The sequence below is a fragment of the Oncorhynchus gorbuscha genome, linkage group LG13 (genome assembly GCF_021184085.1).
Source record: "Oncorhynchus gorbuscha isolate QuinsamMale2020 ecotype Even-year linkage group LG13, OgorEven_v1.0, whole genome shotgun sequence".
Taxonomy (NCBI): domain Eukaryota; kingdom Metazoa; phylum Chordata; class Actinopteri; order Salmoniformes; family Salmonidae; genus Oncorhynchus; species Oncorhynchus gorbuscha.
This window is the reverse complement of record NC_060185.1, coordinates 86369562-86388265: the sequence shown is the minus strand read 5'-3', so window position 1 is coordinate 86388265 and position 18704 is coordinate 86369562. Positions and strand designations below refer to the sequence as shown.

Sequence of the window (18704 nt, the reverse complement as noted above, 5' to 3'; positions counted from 1 at the left end):
TGTGTGTGTGTGCATAGCCTACGTGTGTCCGGCTCTTCAGTGTTGTAGTGTTAGAGCAGGTGCTTATGGGTAAACATTCTCTCTGTGTGTTATATGGACACGGGTGTGTTTCTAGGTTTTACAGTAACACAGTATTCAACAATGTAAATGTTACTGTAAAAATATTTTTTTTCCGCATAAATATCAACAGAAAATGCAAATGACAGGAAAAAGTCAATGTTGTCTTCACTCTCTCACACACAGGCCGCATCCTTAATGGCACCCTATTCCCTATCCCAGAGGTCTATGGGTCTTAATCAAAAGTATGGCACTATATAGGGAATAGGCTGCCATTTCGGACAAAGTATCTGTGCTGCCTTAATTATTTATTTATTTAATCAAGTCAGTTGAGAACCTATTCTCATTTACAATGACGACATGGCCAAGAGGTATAACGGAGCACAGAACACACAATAGCACTAAACATAACGCACTATATACAATTTTACAATTTTAAAATAGATTAACATGTGGATTACCCCATCATTATCCCATCATGTCAAATTGGAATTCTGTTTCCCTGATCTAAACACATTATCCCATCATGTCAAGGTGGAATTCTGTTTCACTGATCTATACACATTAACCCATCATTATCCCATCATATCAAAGTGGAATTCTGTTTCACTGATCTAAACACATTACCCCATCATTACCCCATCATATCAAAGTGGAATTCTGTTTCACTGATCTAAACACATTACCCCATCATTACCCCATCATGTCAAAGTGGAATTCTGTTTATAGAACATTTGAGAAATGAATAAAACATGAAAAACTGAAATGTCTTGAGTGAATAAGTATTTAAAACCCCTTTGTTATGATCAGCCTAAAGAAGTTCAGGAGTAAAAATGTGCTTAACAAGTCACAAGTTGCTTAGACTCAGTCCGTGTTAAATAATAGGGGTTAACCTCATTTTTAAATGTCGACCCCACCAATACAGTCATGTAAAGGAGAGGAAGGAAACTGCTCAGAGATTTCACCATGAGGCCAATGTTGATTTTTAAAATGGTTACAGCATTGAATGGCTGTGATATGAGAGAAATTAGGATGGATCAATGTTGTAGTTACTCCACAATACTAACCTAAATGACAGAGTGAAAAGATGGTAGCCTGTACAGAATAAAACATATTCTAAAACATGCATTCTGTATACAAGGCACTTAACTAATACTGCAAAACATGTGGCCAAGAAATGAACTTTTTGTCCTAAATAATAAAGCGTTGTGGCGTTAAAGGAAATGCTTTCTGAAAGCACTGTAGCTGTCAGTTTTATTTATATAGAGACACTGTAATTCTGAGAACTACCTAAAATTTTGTCTCTATGGGGTTAAAAGTTTTCATGGGCATAAAAATCTAAAATAATACATGTGAATGCATTTAAAATATATATATATATATAAAATATATATATATATAACAAAATAAAACATTTTATTTTACCCATTACATACATACATACATACATACATACATACATACATACATACATACATACATACATACATACATGACAATCTCCCCAATTTCGTGATATCCAATTGTTAGTAATTACTATCTTGTCTCATCGCTACAACTCCCGTCCGGGCTCGGGAGAGACGAAGGTCGAAAGCCATGCGTCCTCCGAAACACAACCCAACCAAGCCCACTGCTTCTTAACACGGCGCGCATCCAACCCGGAAGCCAGCCGCAACAATGTGTTAGAGCACCTGGCTACCTTGTGGCGGGCCGGGCACAGTGTGCACTAAACGAGTCGCTGGTGCGCGATGAGACATGGATATCCCTACCGGCCAAACCTTCCCTAACCCGGACAACGCTTGGCCAATTGTGCGTCGCCCCACGGACCTCCCGGTCACGGCCGGCTGCGACAGAGCCTGGGCGCGAACCCAGAGTCTCTGGTGGCACAGCTAGCATAACAGACACATTTCAACATCAACTGTTCAGAGGAGACTGTGTGAATCAGGCCTTCATGGTTGAATTGCTGCAAAGAAACCACTACTAAAGGACACCAATAAGAAGAAGAGACTTGCTTGGGCCAAGAAACATGAGTGTTGGACATCAGACTGGTGGAAATCTGTCATTTGTCCAAATGTGACATTTTTGGTTTCAACTGCCGTGTCTTTGTGAGACAGAGTAGGTGAGCGGATGATCTCTGCATGTGTGGTTCCCACCGTGAAGCAAGGAGGTGGTGTGGGGGTCCTTTGCTGGTGACGCTGTCTGATTTTTAATTCAAGGCACACTTAACCAGCATGGCTACCACAGCATTCTGCAGCAATACGCCATCCCATCTCGTTTGCACTTAGTGGGACTAGAATTTGTTTTTCATCGTGACAATGACCCAACACACCTCCAGGCTATGTAAGGGCTATTTGACCAAGAAGGAGAGTGGTGCATCAGATGACCTCTACTCCACAATCATCCGACCTCAACCCGATTTGAGATGGTTTGGAATGAGTTGGACCGCAGAGTATAGGAAAAGCAGCCAATAATTGCTCAGCATATGTGGGAACTTCTTCAAGACTGTTGTAAAAGCATTCCAGGTGACGCTTGTTGAGAGAATGCCAAGAGTGTGCAAAGCTTTTGAGGCAAAAGGTGACTACTTTGAGGAATCTAAAATATATATTGATTTTGTGTTATTTCATAGTTTTTCTGTGTTCACTACTATTCTACAATGTAGAAAATAAATACAACTTGAATGAGTAGGTGTGTCCAAACTTTCGACTGGTACTGTACATTCGGAAATTGTTCAGTCCCCTGAGCTTTTCCCACATTTTGTTACGTTATGGCTTTATTCTAAAATGAATTATATAAAAAATGTTGTTATCAATCTATACACAATATCCCATTATGAAGAAGCAAAAACCTCTTTTTAGAAATGTGTGTGTGTGTGTGTGTGTGTGTGTGTGTGTGTGTGCGCATGCATGCGGAAATATAACAAAAACGGATACCTTATTTACCTAAGTACTTAGACCCTTTGCTATGAGACTCAAAATTGAGCTTAGGTGCATCTTGTTTCCATTTATCGTCCTTGAGATGTGGATTCCAATCAAGTTGTAGAAACCTGTCCAATCAGTTGATTGGACATGATTTATAATAATAATAATATATGCCATTTAGCAGACATGATTTGTGAACATTCTACATATGGGTGGTCACACACCTGTCTATAACTGAGCTACAGAAGGACCCACACCTGTCTATATAAGGTAAAAACCAAGCCATGATGTCGAAGGAATTGTTTGTAGAGCTCCGAGACAGGATTGTGTCGAGGCACAGCTCTGCGTTAGGGTATAAAAAATATTCTGCCGCATTGAAGGGCCCCAAGAACATTGGCCTCCATCGTTCTTTCATGGAAGAAGTTTGGAATCACCATGACTCATCCTAGAGCTGGACGCCCCGACCAAATTTAGTAATCAGGGGAGAAGGGCCTCGGTCAGGGAGGTGACCAAGAACCCGGGCACAGGCAGGACCTCCGATTGGGGCGACAGTACAATGGCCCTAAGCACACAGCCAAGACAACACAGGAGTGGCTTCGGGACAAGTCTCTGAATGTCCTTGAGTGGCCCAGCCAGAGCCCGGACTTGAACCTTATCGAACATCTCTGGAGAGACCTGGAAATAGCTGTAAAGTGACGCTCCTCATCCAACCTGACAGAGCTTGAGAGGATCTGCAGAGAAGAATTGGAAAAACTCTCCAATTACAGGTGTGCCAAGCTTGTAGCTTCATACCCAAGAAGACCCGATGCTGTAACCACTGCCACACGTGCTTCAACAAAGTACTGAGTAAAGGCTCTGAACTTGTGTAAATGTGGTATTTCAGTTTTTTTATTCTATACATTTGTAAAAATTGTAATTATGAAGTGTTGTGTTCAGATCGAGGGGGAAAAAATAACTTGGTTAATTTTAGAATAAGGCTGTAACGTAACAAATTGTGGAGAAAGTAAAAGGGTCTGAATTCTTTCCGAATGCGCTATATATATAGTTACTTTAATAGTTCATTTGTAAGTTTGAGAACATAGAGACATTGTGAGGAAAGATGTTGTGTGTAAGATGGCGCCGGAGCAGAAGCCAGAAGTTTTACGTGCCCCCAACTGATTGTGTTAATTTGCGTTGTTTAACTTCAATATATTTATTTTTTTAACAGTTTTTGTACATAATGTTGCCGCTACCGTCTCTTATGACCCAAAAGATCTTCTAGACAGCATGGACTAGCAGAATCCTCTTTCTTCTCTACTCTGACGAGACCGAGGCAGAGTATATACGGCTCTCTCCCCCGACCCCAGTGATCTTCGTGAAGAGGTGGAGAAAGAGAGGCCGTAGAGCAGGCTACCTTCTGAGGAGTTGGAGGCGCTCGAATAAACCCCCACTCCCCTCAATTCTGCTTGATAACATGCAATCTTTGGAATGGACGAGTTATTGGGAATGATTAAACTACCAGCTGGACATTAAAAACTGTAACATCTTATGCTTCAGAGTCATGGCTCAACGACAACAATATCAGCATACAGCTGGCTGGTTATATGATGTATCGGCAGGATAGAACAGCGGCGTCTGGTAAGATAAGGGATGGCGGTCTATGTATTTTTGTAAACAGCAACTGGTGCACGATGTCTAAGAATTTCTCATGATAAGCTTCATTGTGGCTGTTTACATATCCAGCCACAGTCAGAGGTTGGCACGAAGATGGCATTGAAAAATCTGTATTCCGCCAACAAGAAAAAGCTCACCCAGAGGCAGTGCTCCAAGTAGCCGGGGACTTAAATGCAGGGAAACTTAAGTCAGTTTTACCAAATTCCTATCAGCATGTTAAATGTGCAACCAGAGGAAAAAGAACTCTGGACCACCTTACTCCACACACAGAGACGCATACAAAGCTCTCCCTCGCACTCCATTTGGCAAATCTGACCATAATTCCATTCTCCTGATTCCTGCTTATAAGCAAAGATTAAAGCAGGAACACCAGTGACAAGATCAATAAAAAAAGTGGTCAGATGATGCGGATGCTAAGCTACAGGACTGTTCTGCTAGCACAGACTGGACTATGTTCCACTGGCATGAGGAGTACACCGCATCTGTCATTGGCTTCATCAATAAGTGCATCAAGGATGTTCTCCCCACAGTGACTGTACATGCATACCCCAACCAGAAGCCAGGATTACAGGCAGCATCCACACTGAGCTAATGGCTAGAGCTGCTGCTTTCAAGGAGCGAGACTCTAACCCGGAAGCTTATAAGAAATCCCGCTATGTCCTCCGACAAACAGTCAAAGCTTCAATACAGGACTAAGATTGAATCTTACTACACCGGCTCTGACGCTTGTCGGATGTGGCAGGGCTGTCAAACCATTACAGACTACAAAGGGAAGCACAGCCGAGAGCTGCCCAGTGACACAGGCTTACCGGACGAGCTAAACTACTTCTAAGCTCGCTTCGAGGCAAGTAACACTGAAACAGGCATGAGAGCACCAGCTGTAACCAAAGACTGTGATCACACTCTCCGCAGTCGTGAGTAAGACCTTTTAAACAGGTTAATATTCACAAAGCTGCAGGGCCAGACGGATTACCAAGACATGTACTCTGAGCCTTCAAGTGCCTTCACTGACATTTTCAACCTCTCCCTGTCTGAGTCTGTAATACCAACATGTTTTAAGCAGACCACCATACTGCCTGTGCCCAAGAATACTAAGGTAACCTGCCTAAATGACTTTTGACCTGTTGCACTGACGTCTGTAACCATGAAGTGCTTAGAAAGGCTGGTCATGGCTCACATCAACACCATCATCCCAGAAACCCTAGACCCATTCCAATTTGCGTACCGCCCCAACAGATCCACAGATGATGCAGTCTCTATTGCACGCCACACTGCCCTTTCACACCTGGACAAAAGGAACACCTATGTGAGAATGCTATTCATTGACTACAGCTCAGCGTTCAAAACCATAGTGCCCTCAAAGCTCATCAATAAGCTAAGGACCCTGAGACAAAATACCTCCCTCTGCAACTGGATCCTGGACTTCCTGAAGGGCTGCCCCCAGGTGGTAAGGGTAGGTAACAACACATCCGCCACGTTGACCCTCAACACAGGGGCCCCTCAGGGGTGCGTGCTCAGTCCCTTTCTGCACTCCCTGTTCACTCATGACTGCGTGGCCACGCATGACTCCAACACCATCATTACATTTGCAGATGACACAACAGTGGTAGACCGGATCACCGACGAAAACGAGAGACAAAAGGGAGGAGGTCAGAAACCTGGCCGTGTGGTGCCAGGACAACAACCTCTCCCTCAACGTGATCAAGACAAAGGAGATTATTGTGGACTACAGGAAAAAGAAGACCGAGCACGTCCCCATTCTCATTGACGGAGCTGCAGTGGAGCAGGTTGAGAGGTTCAAGTTCCTTTGTCCACATCACCAACATGGTCCAAGCACACCTAGACCGTTGTGAAGAGGGCACGACAAAACCTATTCCCCCTCAGGAGACTGAAAAGATTTGGCATGGGTCCTCAGATCCCCAACGCTTCTACCTCTGCACCATCGAGAGCATCCTGACGGGTTGCATCACTGCCTGGTATGGTACTGCTCGGCATCTGACTGTAAGGCGCTACAGAGGGTAGTGCGTACGGCCAGTACATCACTGGGTCCAAGCTTCCTGCCATCCAGGAGCTCTATCAGGCGGTGTCAGAGGAAGGCCGTAAAAATTGTAATACTCCAGCCACCCTTGTCATAGACCGTTCTCTCTGCTACCGCATGGCAAGCGGTACCGGAGCACCAAGTCTTGGTCCAAGAGGCTTCTTAACAGCTTCTACCCTCAAGCCATGAGACTCCTGAACATCTTATCAAATGGCTACCCAGACTATTCACATTGCCTCCCCTCCACACCACTGCCACTCTGTTGTCATCTATGCACAGTCACTTTAACTCTACCTACATGTACTTACTACCTCAACTAACTGATGCCCCCCGCACATTGACTCTGTACCGGCACCCCCCTGTGTGTGTGTGTGTGTGTGTGTGTGTGTGTGTATGTGTGTGTATATATATATATTTTTTTTACAGCTTTAATTACTTGTTACTTTTATCTTTTTTTGTTGAAACTGCATTGTTGGTTAGTGGCTCATAAGTAAGCATTTCACTGTAAGGTGAAATGTTGTATTCTGTGCATCTGACTAAAAACATTTTGGATTTGACATTGGCAGCAATACAACATCCCCAGTCCTTTATCCCCCCCCAACCACCCCATACCAAGGTGTCAAACAAACAATGATGACGGAAAATAAATACACCAGTGAAAAATGAAATACAATTAATAAAATGGGTGTTAAGGTAACAATGGAATCAAACATGACCCCAGTCCTGTCCCCGGGGACCCGAGGTGGCACATCGCTGCCCCCGCATCCAACGCACTTGACTCCAGTCAGAAGTTTGGTGATGATTTGGTCAATTGAATCAATTTTGCAGGGACTAGGGCAAGTACAAAGATGGACCCCACAGGGTCAGGAGAAACTGGGCCATACAGTGGATGAAGAGAACAAGGCAACAGTGCATGGATGACACTATTAAATGTAATTAAACGGGTATCACAGCAACAATGGAATTCTTAACCGATCACAGCCACTTACACAGGACGTGACTGCCTATACTCAAATGTTGGCACTAAATTATGTGGAAAATGTCATCTCTACATACATATTCACTAATCTAGAAGTATAACACATGCTACTGGATTCACCTGGTGGGTGGTAAAACATTAATGCTACTGGATTCACCTGGTGGGTGGTAAAACATTAATGCTACTGGATTCACCTGGTGGGTGGTAAAACATTAATGCTACTGGATTCACCTGGTGAGTGGTAAAACATTAATGCTACTGGATTCACCTGGTGGGTGGTAAAACATCTGATGCTTCTAACCGAAAGTCACATTACCTTGATCGATACTGTCATTAATGTGGTACTTCAATAATTATGCAAAGCACTTGTTGGATGTGCATTTGGTGTCCGTCTGATTTTAGTTACTCTGTGATATTTTCATACATCCGATCCAGGAAGGAATTTTCCAAGTGACAGTGAAGTGAGGAGCATCTGTTGCGATAGCATATACAATGCCAAAACAGCCCAGGTGCTGGAAGAAAGGGGCTTGAGTAATGTCCAAAATATGATGGTGTCTCCTTCGTCAAGTCGGTGAAGACACTCTGCCTGGATCCACGTTGGATGGAATATCTCTAGCTATTTGAGGTTGATCGTCTGTCTGCTTGATTTACAGTAGGGTCTTGTTCGATTGAAGAGAAAGCATCAAGGTAACGTGTTCATGTCTTTGTGCCTCGGATTGGACACCAAGTCTACTGTGCGCAATTGTCGGATAGACTATTGCGCAACACCCAACACTTGCTGTTAATTATTTAGCATATAATGACTAAAATGACGTAGCCTAATGGCCTTATTCATAATATGATCCGTTAATGAAATAACATGACATATACATTTAGTTTTTCATGATAGACCTGCAATTTTAAACAATACAAGTGGCTTGAAGCAGCCTTCTTGAATTTGGAGCGCAGAAATTCAAGTACTGGAATAGGCCTACCTTGAATATCAGACATTTACTCATTCCATTTCAGGCCATATATGTACACTTATATAAATTATGCAATTGTATATCATTGAGGTCCTTAAATTACAATGTGTTTGAAAAAGTCCCTGAAAGTCCTTGAAGTTGACTTGCCAATTTCTGCATGAACCCTGGTTAAAGTACAGATAGTCCTCGGAGTACAGGGACAATTAGCATAGTATTCCTAGAAGTATACATGTGGAACTGCATGAACCCTGGTTAAAGTACAGATAGTCCTCGGTGGAGTACAGGGACAATTAACATAGTATTCCTAGAAGTATACATGTGGAACTGCATGAAAGTCCTTTTATTTGTTTCAAACCATTTTTTTCACACATTGGCCCCATTTTATTTATAGAGACACATACAAAAAAAGTATTTAGTCAGACACCAATTGTGCAAGTTCTCCCACTTAAAAAGATGAGAGGCCTGTAATTTTCATCATAGGTACACTTCAACTATGACAGGCAAAATTAGAAGGAAAAAAAATCCAGAAAATCACTGTAGGATTTTTAATGAATTTATTTGAAAATTATGGTGGAAAATAAGTATTTGGTCATCTACAAACAAGCAAGATTTTTGGCTCTCACAAACCTGTAACTTCTTCTTTTAAGAGGCTCCTCTGTCCTCCACTCATTACCTGTATTAATGGCACCTGCTTGAACTTGTTATCAGTATAAAGGACACCTGTCCACAACCTCAAACAGTCACACTCCAAGCTCCACTATGGCCAAGACTTAAGAGACACCAGAAACACATTTGTAGACCTGCACCCACCAGGCTGGGAAGACTGAATCTGCAATAGGTAAGCAGCTTGGTTTGAAGAAATCAACTGTGGGAGCTATTATTAGGAAATGGAAGACATACAAGACCACTGATAATCTCCACGCAAGATCTCACCCCGTGGGGGCAAAATGATCACAAGAACGGTGAGCAAAAATCCCAGAACCACACGACCTGCAGAGAGCTGGGACCAAAGTAACAAAGCCTACCGTCAGTAACACACTACGCCGCCAAGGACTCAAATCCTGCAGTACATGTCCAGGCCCGTCTTAAGTTTGCTCGAGAGCATTTGGATGATCCAGAAGAAGATTTGGAGAATGTCAGATGAAACAAAAATATAACTTTTTGGTAGAAATTCAACTCGTCGTGTTTGGAGGACAGTTTCATCCAAAGAACACCATACCTACTGTGAAGCATGGAGGTGGAAACATTCTTTGGGGCTGTTTTTCTGCAAAGGGACCAGGACGACTGATCCGTGTAAAGGAAAGAATGAATGAGGCCATGTATTGTGAGATTGAGTGAAAACCTCATTCCATCAGCAAGGGCATTGAAGATGAAACGTGGCTGGGTCTTTCAGCATGACAATGATCCCAAACACACCGCCCGGGCAACGAAGGAGTGGCATCGTAAGAAGCATTTCAAGGTCCTGCAGTGGCCTAGCCAGTCAGTCTCCAGATCTCAACCCCATATAAAATCTGTGGAGGGAGTTGAAAGTCTGTGTTGCCCAGCAACAGCCCCAAAACATCACTGCTCTAGAGGAGATCTGCATGGAGGAATGGGCCAAAATACCAGCAACAGTGTGTGAAAACCTTGTGAAGACTTACAGAAAATGTTTGACCTCTGTCATTGCCAACAAAGGGTATATAACAAAGTATTGAGAAACTTTTGTTATTGACCAAATACTTTCCACCATTTGCAAATAAATTCATTGTAAATCCTACAATGTAATTTTCTGGATTTTTTTCCTTCTCATTTTGTCTGTCATAGTTGAAGTTTACCTATGATGAAAATTACAGGCCTCATCTTTTTTAAGGATGATGCGGAATTTAGTTCCTTTGCAGGAACCTAAATCCATGCAATTAAAAAGCGCCACCTATAGTTTTCGATAAAACTCAAACTTTCATTAAAACACACATGCAAGGTACTGAATTAAAGCTACACTCGTTGTGAATCTAGCCACCAAGTCAGATTTGTAAAATGCTTTTCGGCGAAAGCATGAGAAGCTATTATCTGATAGCATGCACCCCCCAAAATAGCTGGACGACACCTAAACAAAAGATTTTGCTCGTGTATTTGATCCGGAGACCTTTCGGTTACTAGCCCAAGGCTAGCTGCCGCCCTAATGAGAAACATTAACACTGGGTTAGAGCAGAAATACCACAACAGGCAGCAAAAATGAAAACACATCAGACTGAGTAATCAGGTGTGTATTGATCAGTCAGCAGATCGGGTAATATGTTTTTGAAGGAGTGTGGTGTCAGATTGAATGATCAGCAGGTGTATTGATCAGGTAATGTTTTTTAAGGAGTGGTGGGATGAATGTGTAAAGTTTTGATGGTCTTTTGCAGCTCATTTCAGTTTCTGGCTGCAGAACACTGGAATGACTGACGGGAGTAACCAGCTCTACATCTAGCAGAGAGCAGGTTGCTAGTGGAGACGCCGAGCTAGAGGGGTCTAGTGTCGCGTATGTAAACGGAGCCAGTTGACCAGGCTGTAAAGGTCACAGTGATAAGTGTTGAAGGGGGCGCTGGTAACAAAGCTCATGGCAGTGTGGTAAAGTACATCTAGTTTGAGGGAGGTTTTGGGGCCTTTAATCCACATTGCGGTTGTCCAGGATTGGCAGTGTGTTCATTGTTCCAAGGGTGTGCTTGGCAGGTGGGTGAAGGATGTTTTTGCTGCGGTGGATGTAACTTTAGCCTGAAGGTGGGTGAGGTGGGTATGGAATGACAGTGACCAGTACAGCCGTATACCAGGATATTTATAGGTGTCGACATTAAGGCTGAGCCCATTTAGTTGACTGTTTGGTTGATGGGCTGTTGGTTGACCAAGATTTATTTTGTCTAGCAGCGGCAAAAACTAAATAAATAATCATTGTGTCTTACCTGTCTGAGTGGATTAATTCACTGTGGAGGCCGTGGGAATGGTACAGTCCATCACTCTTAAGTTATGTGCTACTGAAATTGTATATGGTTATATTACGTAGGCACAAGGGTGCCACACTAATGCAAATATTGTCTCCTCCCGTGTTGGATAGAGGTCGCTGTCCACAGTTCTGAAACGCATCAGTGCACTGTTGAAATTGTGTTTTTTCCTAGACCATGTTGCTGTGTGCCAAGTTAAGCAGCATATTGGTGTAGAGAACAATGCTGTGGAGGCAGCAGCAGAATGAGGGCAGGAGAAAACAGCCCATGACTTAAAAGTGAGGAGAGGGGAAACTAACTTAAATGAAGTCTATAATCAATAGCCTAACTGTTAAATGTGTCTGGCTTTATAAATATTACATATATATCTACAGAAAGAAGACAAATCCTGCTTCTGTTGCCTGTCTGACTGTTTAATATAATACTGATTCAGTGAGTACCAACATGTTGGATTTTTTTTGCTTTACAAAGTCAGTTTATTTGAATCTGTTCTCTGCTCTGATAAGGGATGAAAACGTGTTTGTTCCACTGGAACAGCCTTTCAGCTATTATTGATCATTTATTTACTGTTTACACTTCCACATTGTCAAATTATATTTCTAAATATAACCCTCCATATCCTTTTTGTTACGATCATCATTATTATAATAAGTCATGTCGTTATCATTAGTAGACTTGGTATAGCAGCCTCCTATAACCACCATGGAGCTGAAGTAAACTCCTGTTTAGTCGTATTACTGTAACGCATTTACATATGACCCAACACACAACCCCTCTCTCTCCCTGCATGGTGAACATATGACCCAACACACAACCCCTCTCTCTCCCTGCATGGTGAACATATGACCCAACACACATCCCCTCTCTCTCCCTGCATGGTGAGCATATGACCCAACACACAGCCCCTCTCTCCTCTCTCTCCCTGCATGGTGAGCATATGACCCAACACACAACCCCTCTCTCTCCCTGCATGGTGAGCATATGACCCAACACACATCCCCTCTCTCTCCCTGCATGGTGAGCATATGACCCAACACACAGCCCCTCTCTCTCCCTGCATGGTGAGCATATGACCAACACACAACCTCTCTCTCTCCCTGCATGGTGAGCATATGACCCAACACACAACCTCTCTCTCTCCCTGCATGGTGAGCATATGACCCAACACACAACCTCTCTCTCTCCCTGCATGGTGAGCATATGACCCAACATACAACCTCTCTCTCTCCCTGCATGGTGAGCATATGACCCAACACACAACCTCTCTCTCCCTGCATGGTGAGCATATGACCCAACACACAACCTCTCTCTCTCCCTGCATGGTGAGCATATGACCCAACACACAACCTCTCTCTCTCCCTGCATGGTGAGCATATGACCCAACACACAACCCCTCTCTCTCCCTGTATGGTGAGCATATGACCAACACACAACCTCTCTCTCCCTGCATGGTGAGCATATGACCCAACACACAACCTCTCTCTCTCCCTGCATGGTGAGCATATGACCCAACACACAGCCCCTCTCTCTCCCTGCATGGTGAGCATATGACCCAACACACAGCCCCTCTCTCTCCCTGCATGGTGAGCATATGACCCAACACACAGCCCCTCTCTCTCCCTGCATGGTGAGCATATGACCAACACACAACCTCTCTCTCTCCCTGCATGGTGAGCATATGACCCAACACACAACCTCTCTCTCTCCCTGCATGGTGAGCATATGACCCAACACACAACCTCTCTCTCTCCCTGCATGGTGAGCATATGACCCAACACACAACCTCTCTCTCTCCCTGCATGGTGAGCATATGACCCAACACACAACCTCTCTCTCCCTGCATGGTGAGCATATGACCCAACACACAACCTCTCTCTCTCCCTGCATGGTGAGCATATGACCCAACACACAACCTATCTCTCCCTGCATGGTGAGCATATGACCCAACACACAACCCCTCTCTCCTCTCTCTCCCTGTATGGTGAACATATGACCCAACACACAACCCCTCTCTCCTCTCTCCCCTGTATGGTGAACATATGACCAACACACAGCCCCTCTCTCCTATGTGTGCGTGCATCCCGGGTGCTTAAACCACTTAATACATTTTAGAATAAGGCTGTAACATAACAAAATGTGGAGAATGTCTCGGTTTCTGAATTCTTCCCTAAGGCGCTGTATATGTAACTTCTTATGTAAGCTACGGTATTGTATCAACCGTTCATGTCATCGTACAGCTTACGAGTCATGATTTGAAATGCATTCAAGCATTTTAGTTATAAAATAACAACGCAACACTTTAAAATTAGCGTAAACATAAACCGTTCCATTTTCCAGAAATTGCGTTCACGAATGCATGCGACTGGTTTTAGTCTGTATTACGCGAAGGCTTTAAAAAAATATTTATTTCAAATGTTACAACACTCTGCTATGCTTATAATTTGAGTGTTTCCATTGTTCCAAACGGTCAGAAGTGATATTGTAATCTAACAGCAGCTGTTTGGCAACATAATATACATGTAGTGCTTTCTCCTTCTTTTTCTTCATCTCCACTGTTTTCTACAACTCGTCACATTTCTTCCACACCTCCAACTTCCCTGTTACCTCCTGAGCAACCAGTAAACATTCCCCCATTTTGAGTTTTATTCCTCACATCCTCTGCATCCATTTAGCTGTCATGTGTTCAGAGTTTATAACCAATTTATTGATATGGTGATGATATGCTATATGTTCAGCCCTATTGGTCACCTGCATTTAATGCATTTAATGCATAACGAGAGTCGAGGGAATGTTTTCTTCCGAAACAACTGATTTCGGTAACACAATAATAATAATAATAATAATAATAATAATAATAATAATACACAAGTTTTCAGTCGCAAATGGCTGAAATAATGTTACAGCTTCAGCAATACGGACAGGGTGATAAACACTGTTCTGTGGTGGTTGCTGCAGTAGGGAGGAGAGAGAGAGACAGGGTGATAAACACTGATCTGTGGTGGTCGCTGCAGCAGGGAGGAGAGACAGGGTGATAAACACTCGTGTGGTGGTTGCTGCAGCAGGGAGGAGAGAGAGACAGGGTGATAAACACTGTTCTGTGGTGGTCGCTGCAGCAGGGAGGAGAGCGAGGAGAGACAGGGTGATAAACACTGTTCTGTGGTGGTCGCTGCAGCAGGGAGGAGAGACAGGGTGATAAACACACCTGTGGTGGTTGCTGCAGCAGGGAGGAGAGAGAGAGAGACAGGGTGATAAACACACCTGTGGTGGTTGCTGCAGCAGGGAGGAGAGAGAGAGACCGGGTGATAAACACTGTTCTGTGGTGGTCGCTGCAGCAGGGAGGAGAGAGAGACAGGATGATAAACACTGTTCTGTGGTGGTCGCTGCAGCAGGGAGGAGAGACAGGATGACAAACACTGTTCTGTCAAATCAATTGCGGTTGGACTCCCTCTAGTCATTTTTGTCTCTTAATGATTTAATCAGACAGTGTGCTTAAAGCATCAGACGCGCTCAGTGCATATAGTTGATTTTATTCAAATGCATAGGATGTCTATATGGAAAAATACAAGTTAGAAAATGTTGTCCGATCGGTTGTTCGAAAGAACAAACGACTCTCGGTCGACCAATATTTTTTGGGGTTGTCATGGACAACCCTACTCTAGCTCTAACCCATTCAGGATGAGAATGTTAGGAGGGCAGGCAGGTTTAGGTAGATTTGGTAACGTCAGAAGGCATGTTGTGAGTGGTTTTCAAACCAGCCTGAACAATCCTCTGAGAACCCTAGGTCGCTGACTGTGTTGAACAAGATGCACTGGTTAACAGAAGGCTTTGACGAATATGACGTTGTTTAGACAGGAAATACAACCATCAACCACCCAGACCTCAGCCCTTCACTACTTCCCTTGGCCTGCCTGCCCGCCTGGGGCAACGTTGTCAACTCCTTCTGACGGCCAGATGTAGGCTAAGGTTTGACTCAGTCACACAGGCAGAGCAGAGGGTAGTGGTAATGGAAACACTGACTGGCAGAATCCACCCACTAACACAGTTTTTACTTCTAAACGTTTCTGTTGCAAAGATGGTTCCATTCTGTATGGCTGTGTCTTGTGATCCAGCTTTGCTTGTGTGTGATTTCGTCTTTACTTCTCTGTTGTGCAGGGCTTGCAAGTTAACCATTTCACTGTACTTGTTCATGTGGCAACGACAACTTCAAACTTCTACTTCCACTAATGTAGGTTAGAGGCAAACATCAGGGGGAGAGTTGGGAGCATTCTAACTTGCACTGACTTTCTCCCACATCTCTGGTGTCACCGCACACAGTATTTTGGTTTGGATGGCCTCCCTGGATGGGAAGTGGGTCTTGTGAAATAGGTCCTTCAGTCTCGGTTAACAGAACAAGCAGTCTGTTTTCTTCTCCTTCCCCGCGTCTCGGTCCTCCTCCCTCCCTGCCACCCTGTAGGCCCCATCTATAATTCACCACTAGCTAGCCTCCTAGACCAGGGGTGGGTAATTCCAGTCCTTGAGGCCCTGATTGGTGCCACAGTTTTGCCCCAGCTAACACACCTGACTCCAATAATCACCTAATGATGATCCTCAGTTTAGAACGCCATTTGATTAATCAGCTGTGTTTAGTTAGGAATGGAGATAAAAGTGACACCAATCAGGCCCTCGGACTGGAGTTACCCAACCGTGCCCTAGACGCTAGCTGGCCCCCTAGACGCTAGCTGGCCCCCTAGACGCTAGCTGGCCCCCTAGACGCTAGCTGGCCCCCTAGACGCTAGCTGGCCCCCTAGACGCTAGCTGGCCCCCTAGACTGCTAGCTTAGTCTAGACCCCAGGCACTTGGGGTTAGATCTGTGAGGACTGGGTCAGTCGGTGTAGGCAATATGTCTACATTTCCTCCTAGCCTCTCAGGGGGAAAGGTGGAACTGCTCTTCGTGTGAAGAACTTTTTAACATGTACACATACACATACAATTACAACAATACTGAATTAACACTTTTATTTTAACTTAATATAATACATAAACATCTATTTAGTCTCAAAAAAATAATGAAACTCGTTCAATTTGGTTTAAGTAATGCAAAAAAACAGTGTTGGAGAAGAATGTAAAAGTGCAACGTTTCAGTTCCTTGCTCAGAACATGAAAACATGAAAGTTAGTGGTTCCTTCTAACACGAGTCTTAATTATTCCCAGGTAAGAAGTTTTATGTTGTAGTTATTATAGGAATTATGACTCGTCGACTATTTCTCTCTGTACCATTTGTATTTCATATACCTTTGACTATTGAATGTTCTAATAGGCATTTTAGTATTGCCAGCTTAATCTCAGGAGTTGATAGGCTTGACGTCGTAAACAGCGCTGTGCATCAAGCATTGTGAAGAGCTGCTGGCAAACGCAGTGAAGTGTGAATGAATGCTTATGAGCCTGCTGCTGCCTACCACCGCTCAGTCAGACTTCTCTATCAAATATCTAATCATAGACTTAATTATAATATGATAACACACAGAATTACGAGCCTTTGGTCATTAATATGGTAAAATCCAGAAACGATCATTTCAAAAACGTTTATTCTCTCAGTGAAATATAGAACCGTTCTGTATTTTATTGAACGGGTAGCAACCATAAGTCTAAATATTGCTGTTACGTTGCACAACCTCCAATGTTATGTCATAATTATGTTAAATTCTGGCAAATTAGTTCGCAACGAGCCAGGCGGCCCAAACTGTTGCATAAACCCCGACTCTGCGTGCAATGAACGCAAGAGAAGTGACACAAAAGGAAAACCTAGTTAATATTGCCTGATAACACTAATTTATTTAAACTAAATATGCAGATTTAAAAATAAATAATTGTGTATTGATTTTAAGAAAGACATTGATGGTTTAATTTTTTTTTCATTTTCCAAATAAGAACATTCAAAATGAAAAGATATTGGACAACAATATGACAGTAACAGATGAGTGTAAAATGATCATAATTTTGTATATATATCAAGTCATAATTTAATATAAAAATATTTTTTTCATTTATTTCACTTTTATTTAACCAGGTAAGCTAGTTGAGAACAAGTTCTCATTTGCAACTGTGACCTGGCCAAGATAAAGCATAGCAGTTCGACACATACAACAACACAGAGTTACAGATGGAATGAACAAAACATAGTCAATAATACAGTAGGAAAAAAAGTCTATATACAGTGAGTGCAAATGAGGGAATTCAGGCAATAAATAGGCCATGGTGGCGAAATAATTACAATATGGCAATTAAACACTGGAATGGTAGATGTGCAAGTAGAGATACTGTGGTGCAAAATAAATAAATACACTATGGGGATGACGTAGATAGATGGGCTGTATACAGATGGGCTATGAACAGGTGCAGTGATCTGTGAGCTGCTTTGACAGCTGGTTCTTAAAGCTATTGAGGGAGATGGGAATCTCCAGCTTCAGTGATTTTTTTTCAGTTAGTTCCAGTCAGTGGCAGCAGAGAACTGGAAGGAAAAGCGACCAAAGGAGGAATTGGCTTTGGGGGTGACCAGTGAGATATACCTGCTGGAGCGAGTGCTACGAGTGGGTACTGCTATGGTGACCAGCGAGCTGAGATAGGGCGGGGCTTTACCTAGCAGAGTCTTGTCGAAAACCTGTAGCCAGTGGGTTTGGCGACGAGTATGAAGCGAGGGCCAGCCAACGACAGCGTACAGGTCGCAGTGTTGGGTAGTATATGGGGCTTTGGTGACAAAACAGATGGCACTGTGATAGACTACATCCAGTTTGCTGAGTAGAGTGTTGGAGGGTATTTTATAGATGACATCACCGAAGTCCAGGATCGGTAGGATGGTCAGTTTTATGAGGGTATGTTTGGCAGCATGAGTGAAGGAAGCTTTGTTGCGAAATAGGAAGCCGAAAATGAGACATTGGATCATTTGGTCACCTGCTGTAAGCTACATATTATACATTATGTATTATATTATACATTATGTATAATATTGTGTGAAACATTAAGGATTATATAGAGATTTAATCAATGTGATGTGATGGGGAGATTCTCCATATCGGTGCGACGTGATGGGGAGATTCTCCATATCGGTGCGACGCGATGGGGAGATTCTCCATATCGGTGCGACGCGATGGGGAGATTCTC

At 43.3% G+C, this 18704-nt stretch overlaps 1 protein-coding gene across 1 annotated transcript in view; it reads left to right on the top strand.

Annotated features, from left to right (window-relative positions):
- The window catches only part of LOC123993638 (ankyrin repeat and KH domain-containing protein 1-like), a 76530-nt gene that overhangs the window by 9010 nt on the left and 48816 nt on the right, over window positions 1–18704 (top strand).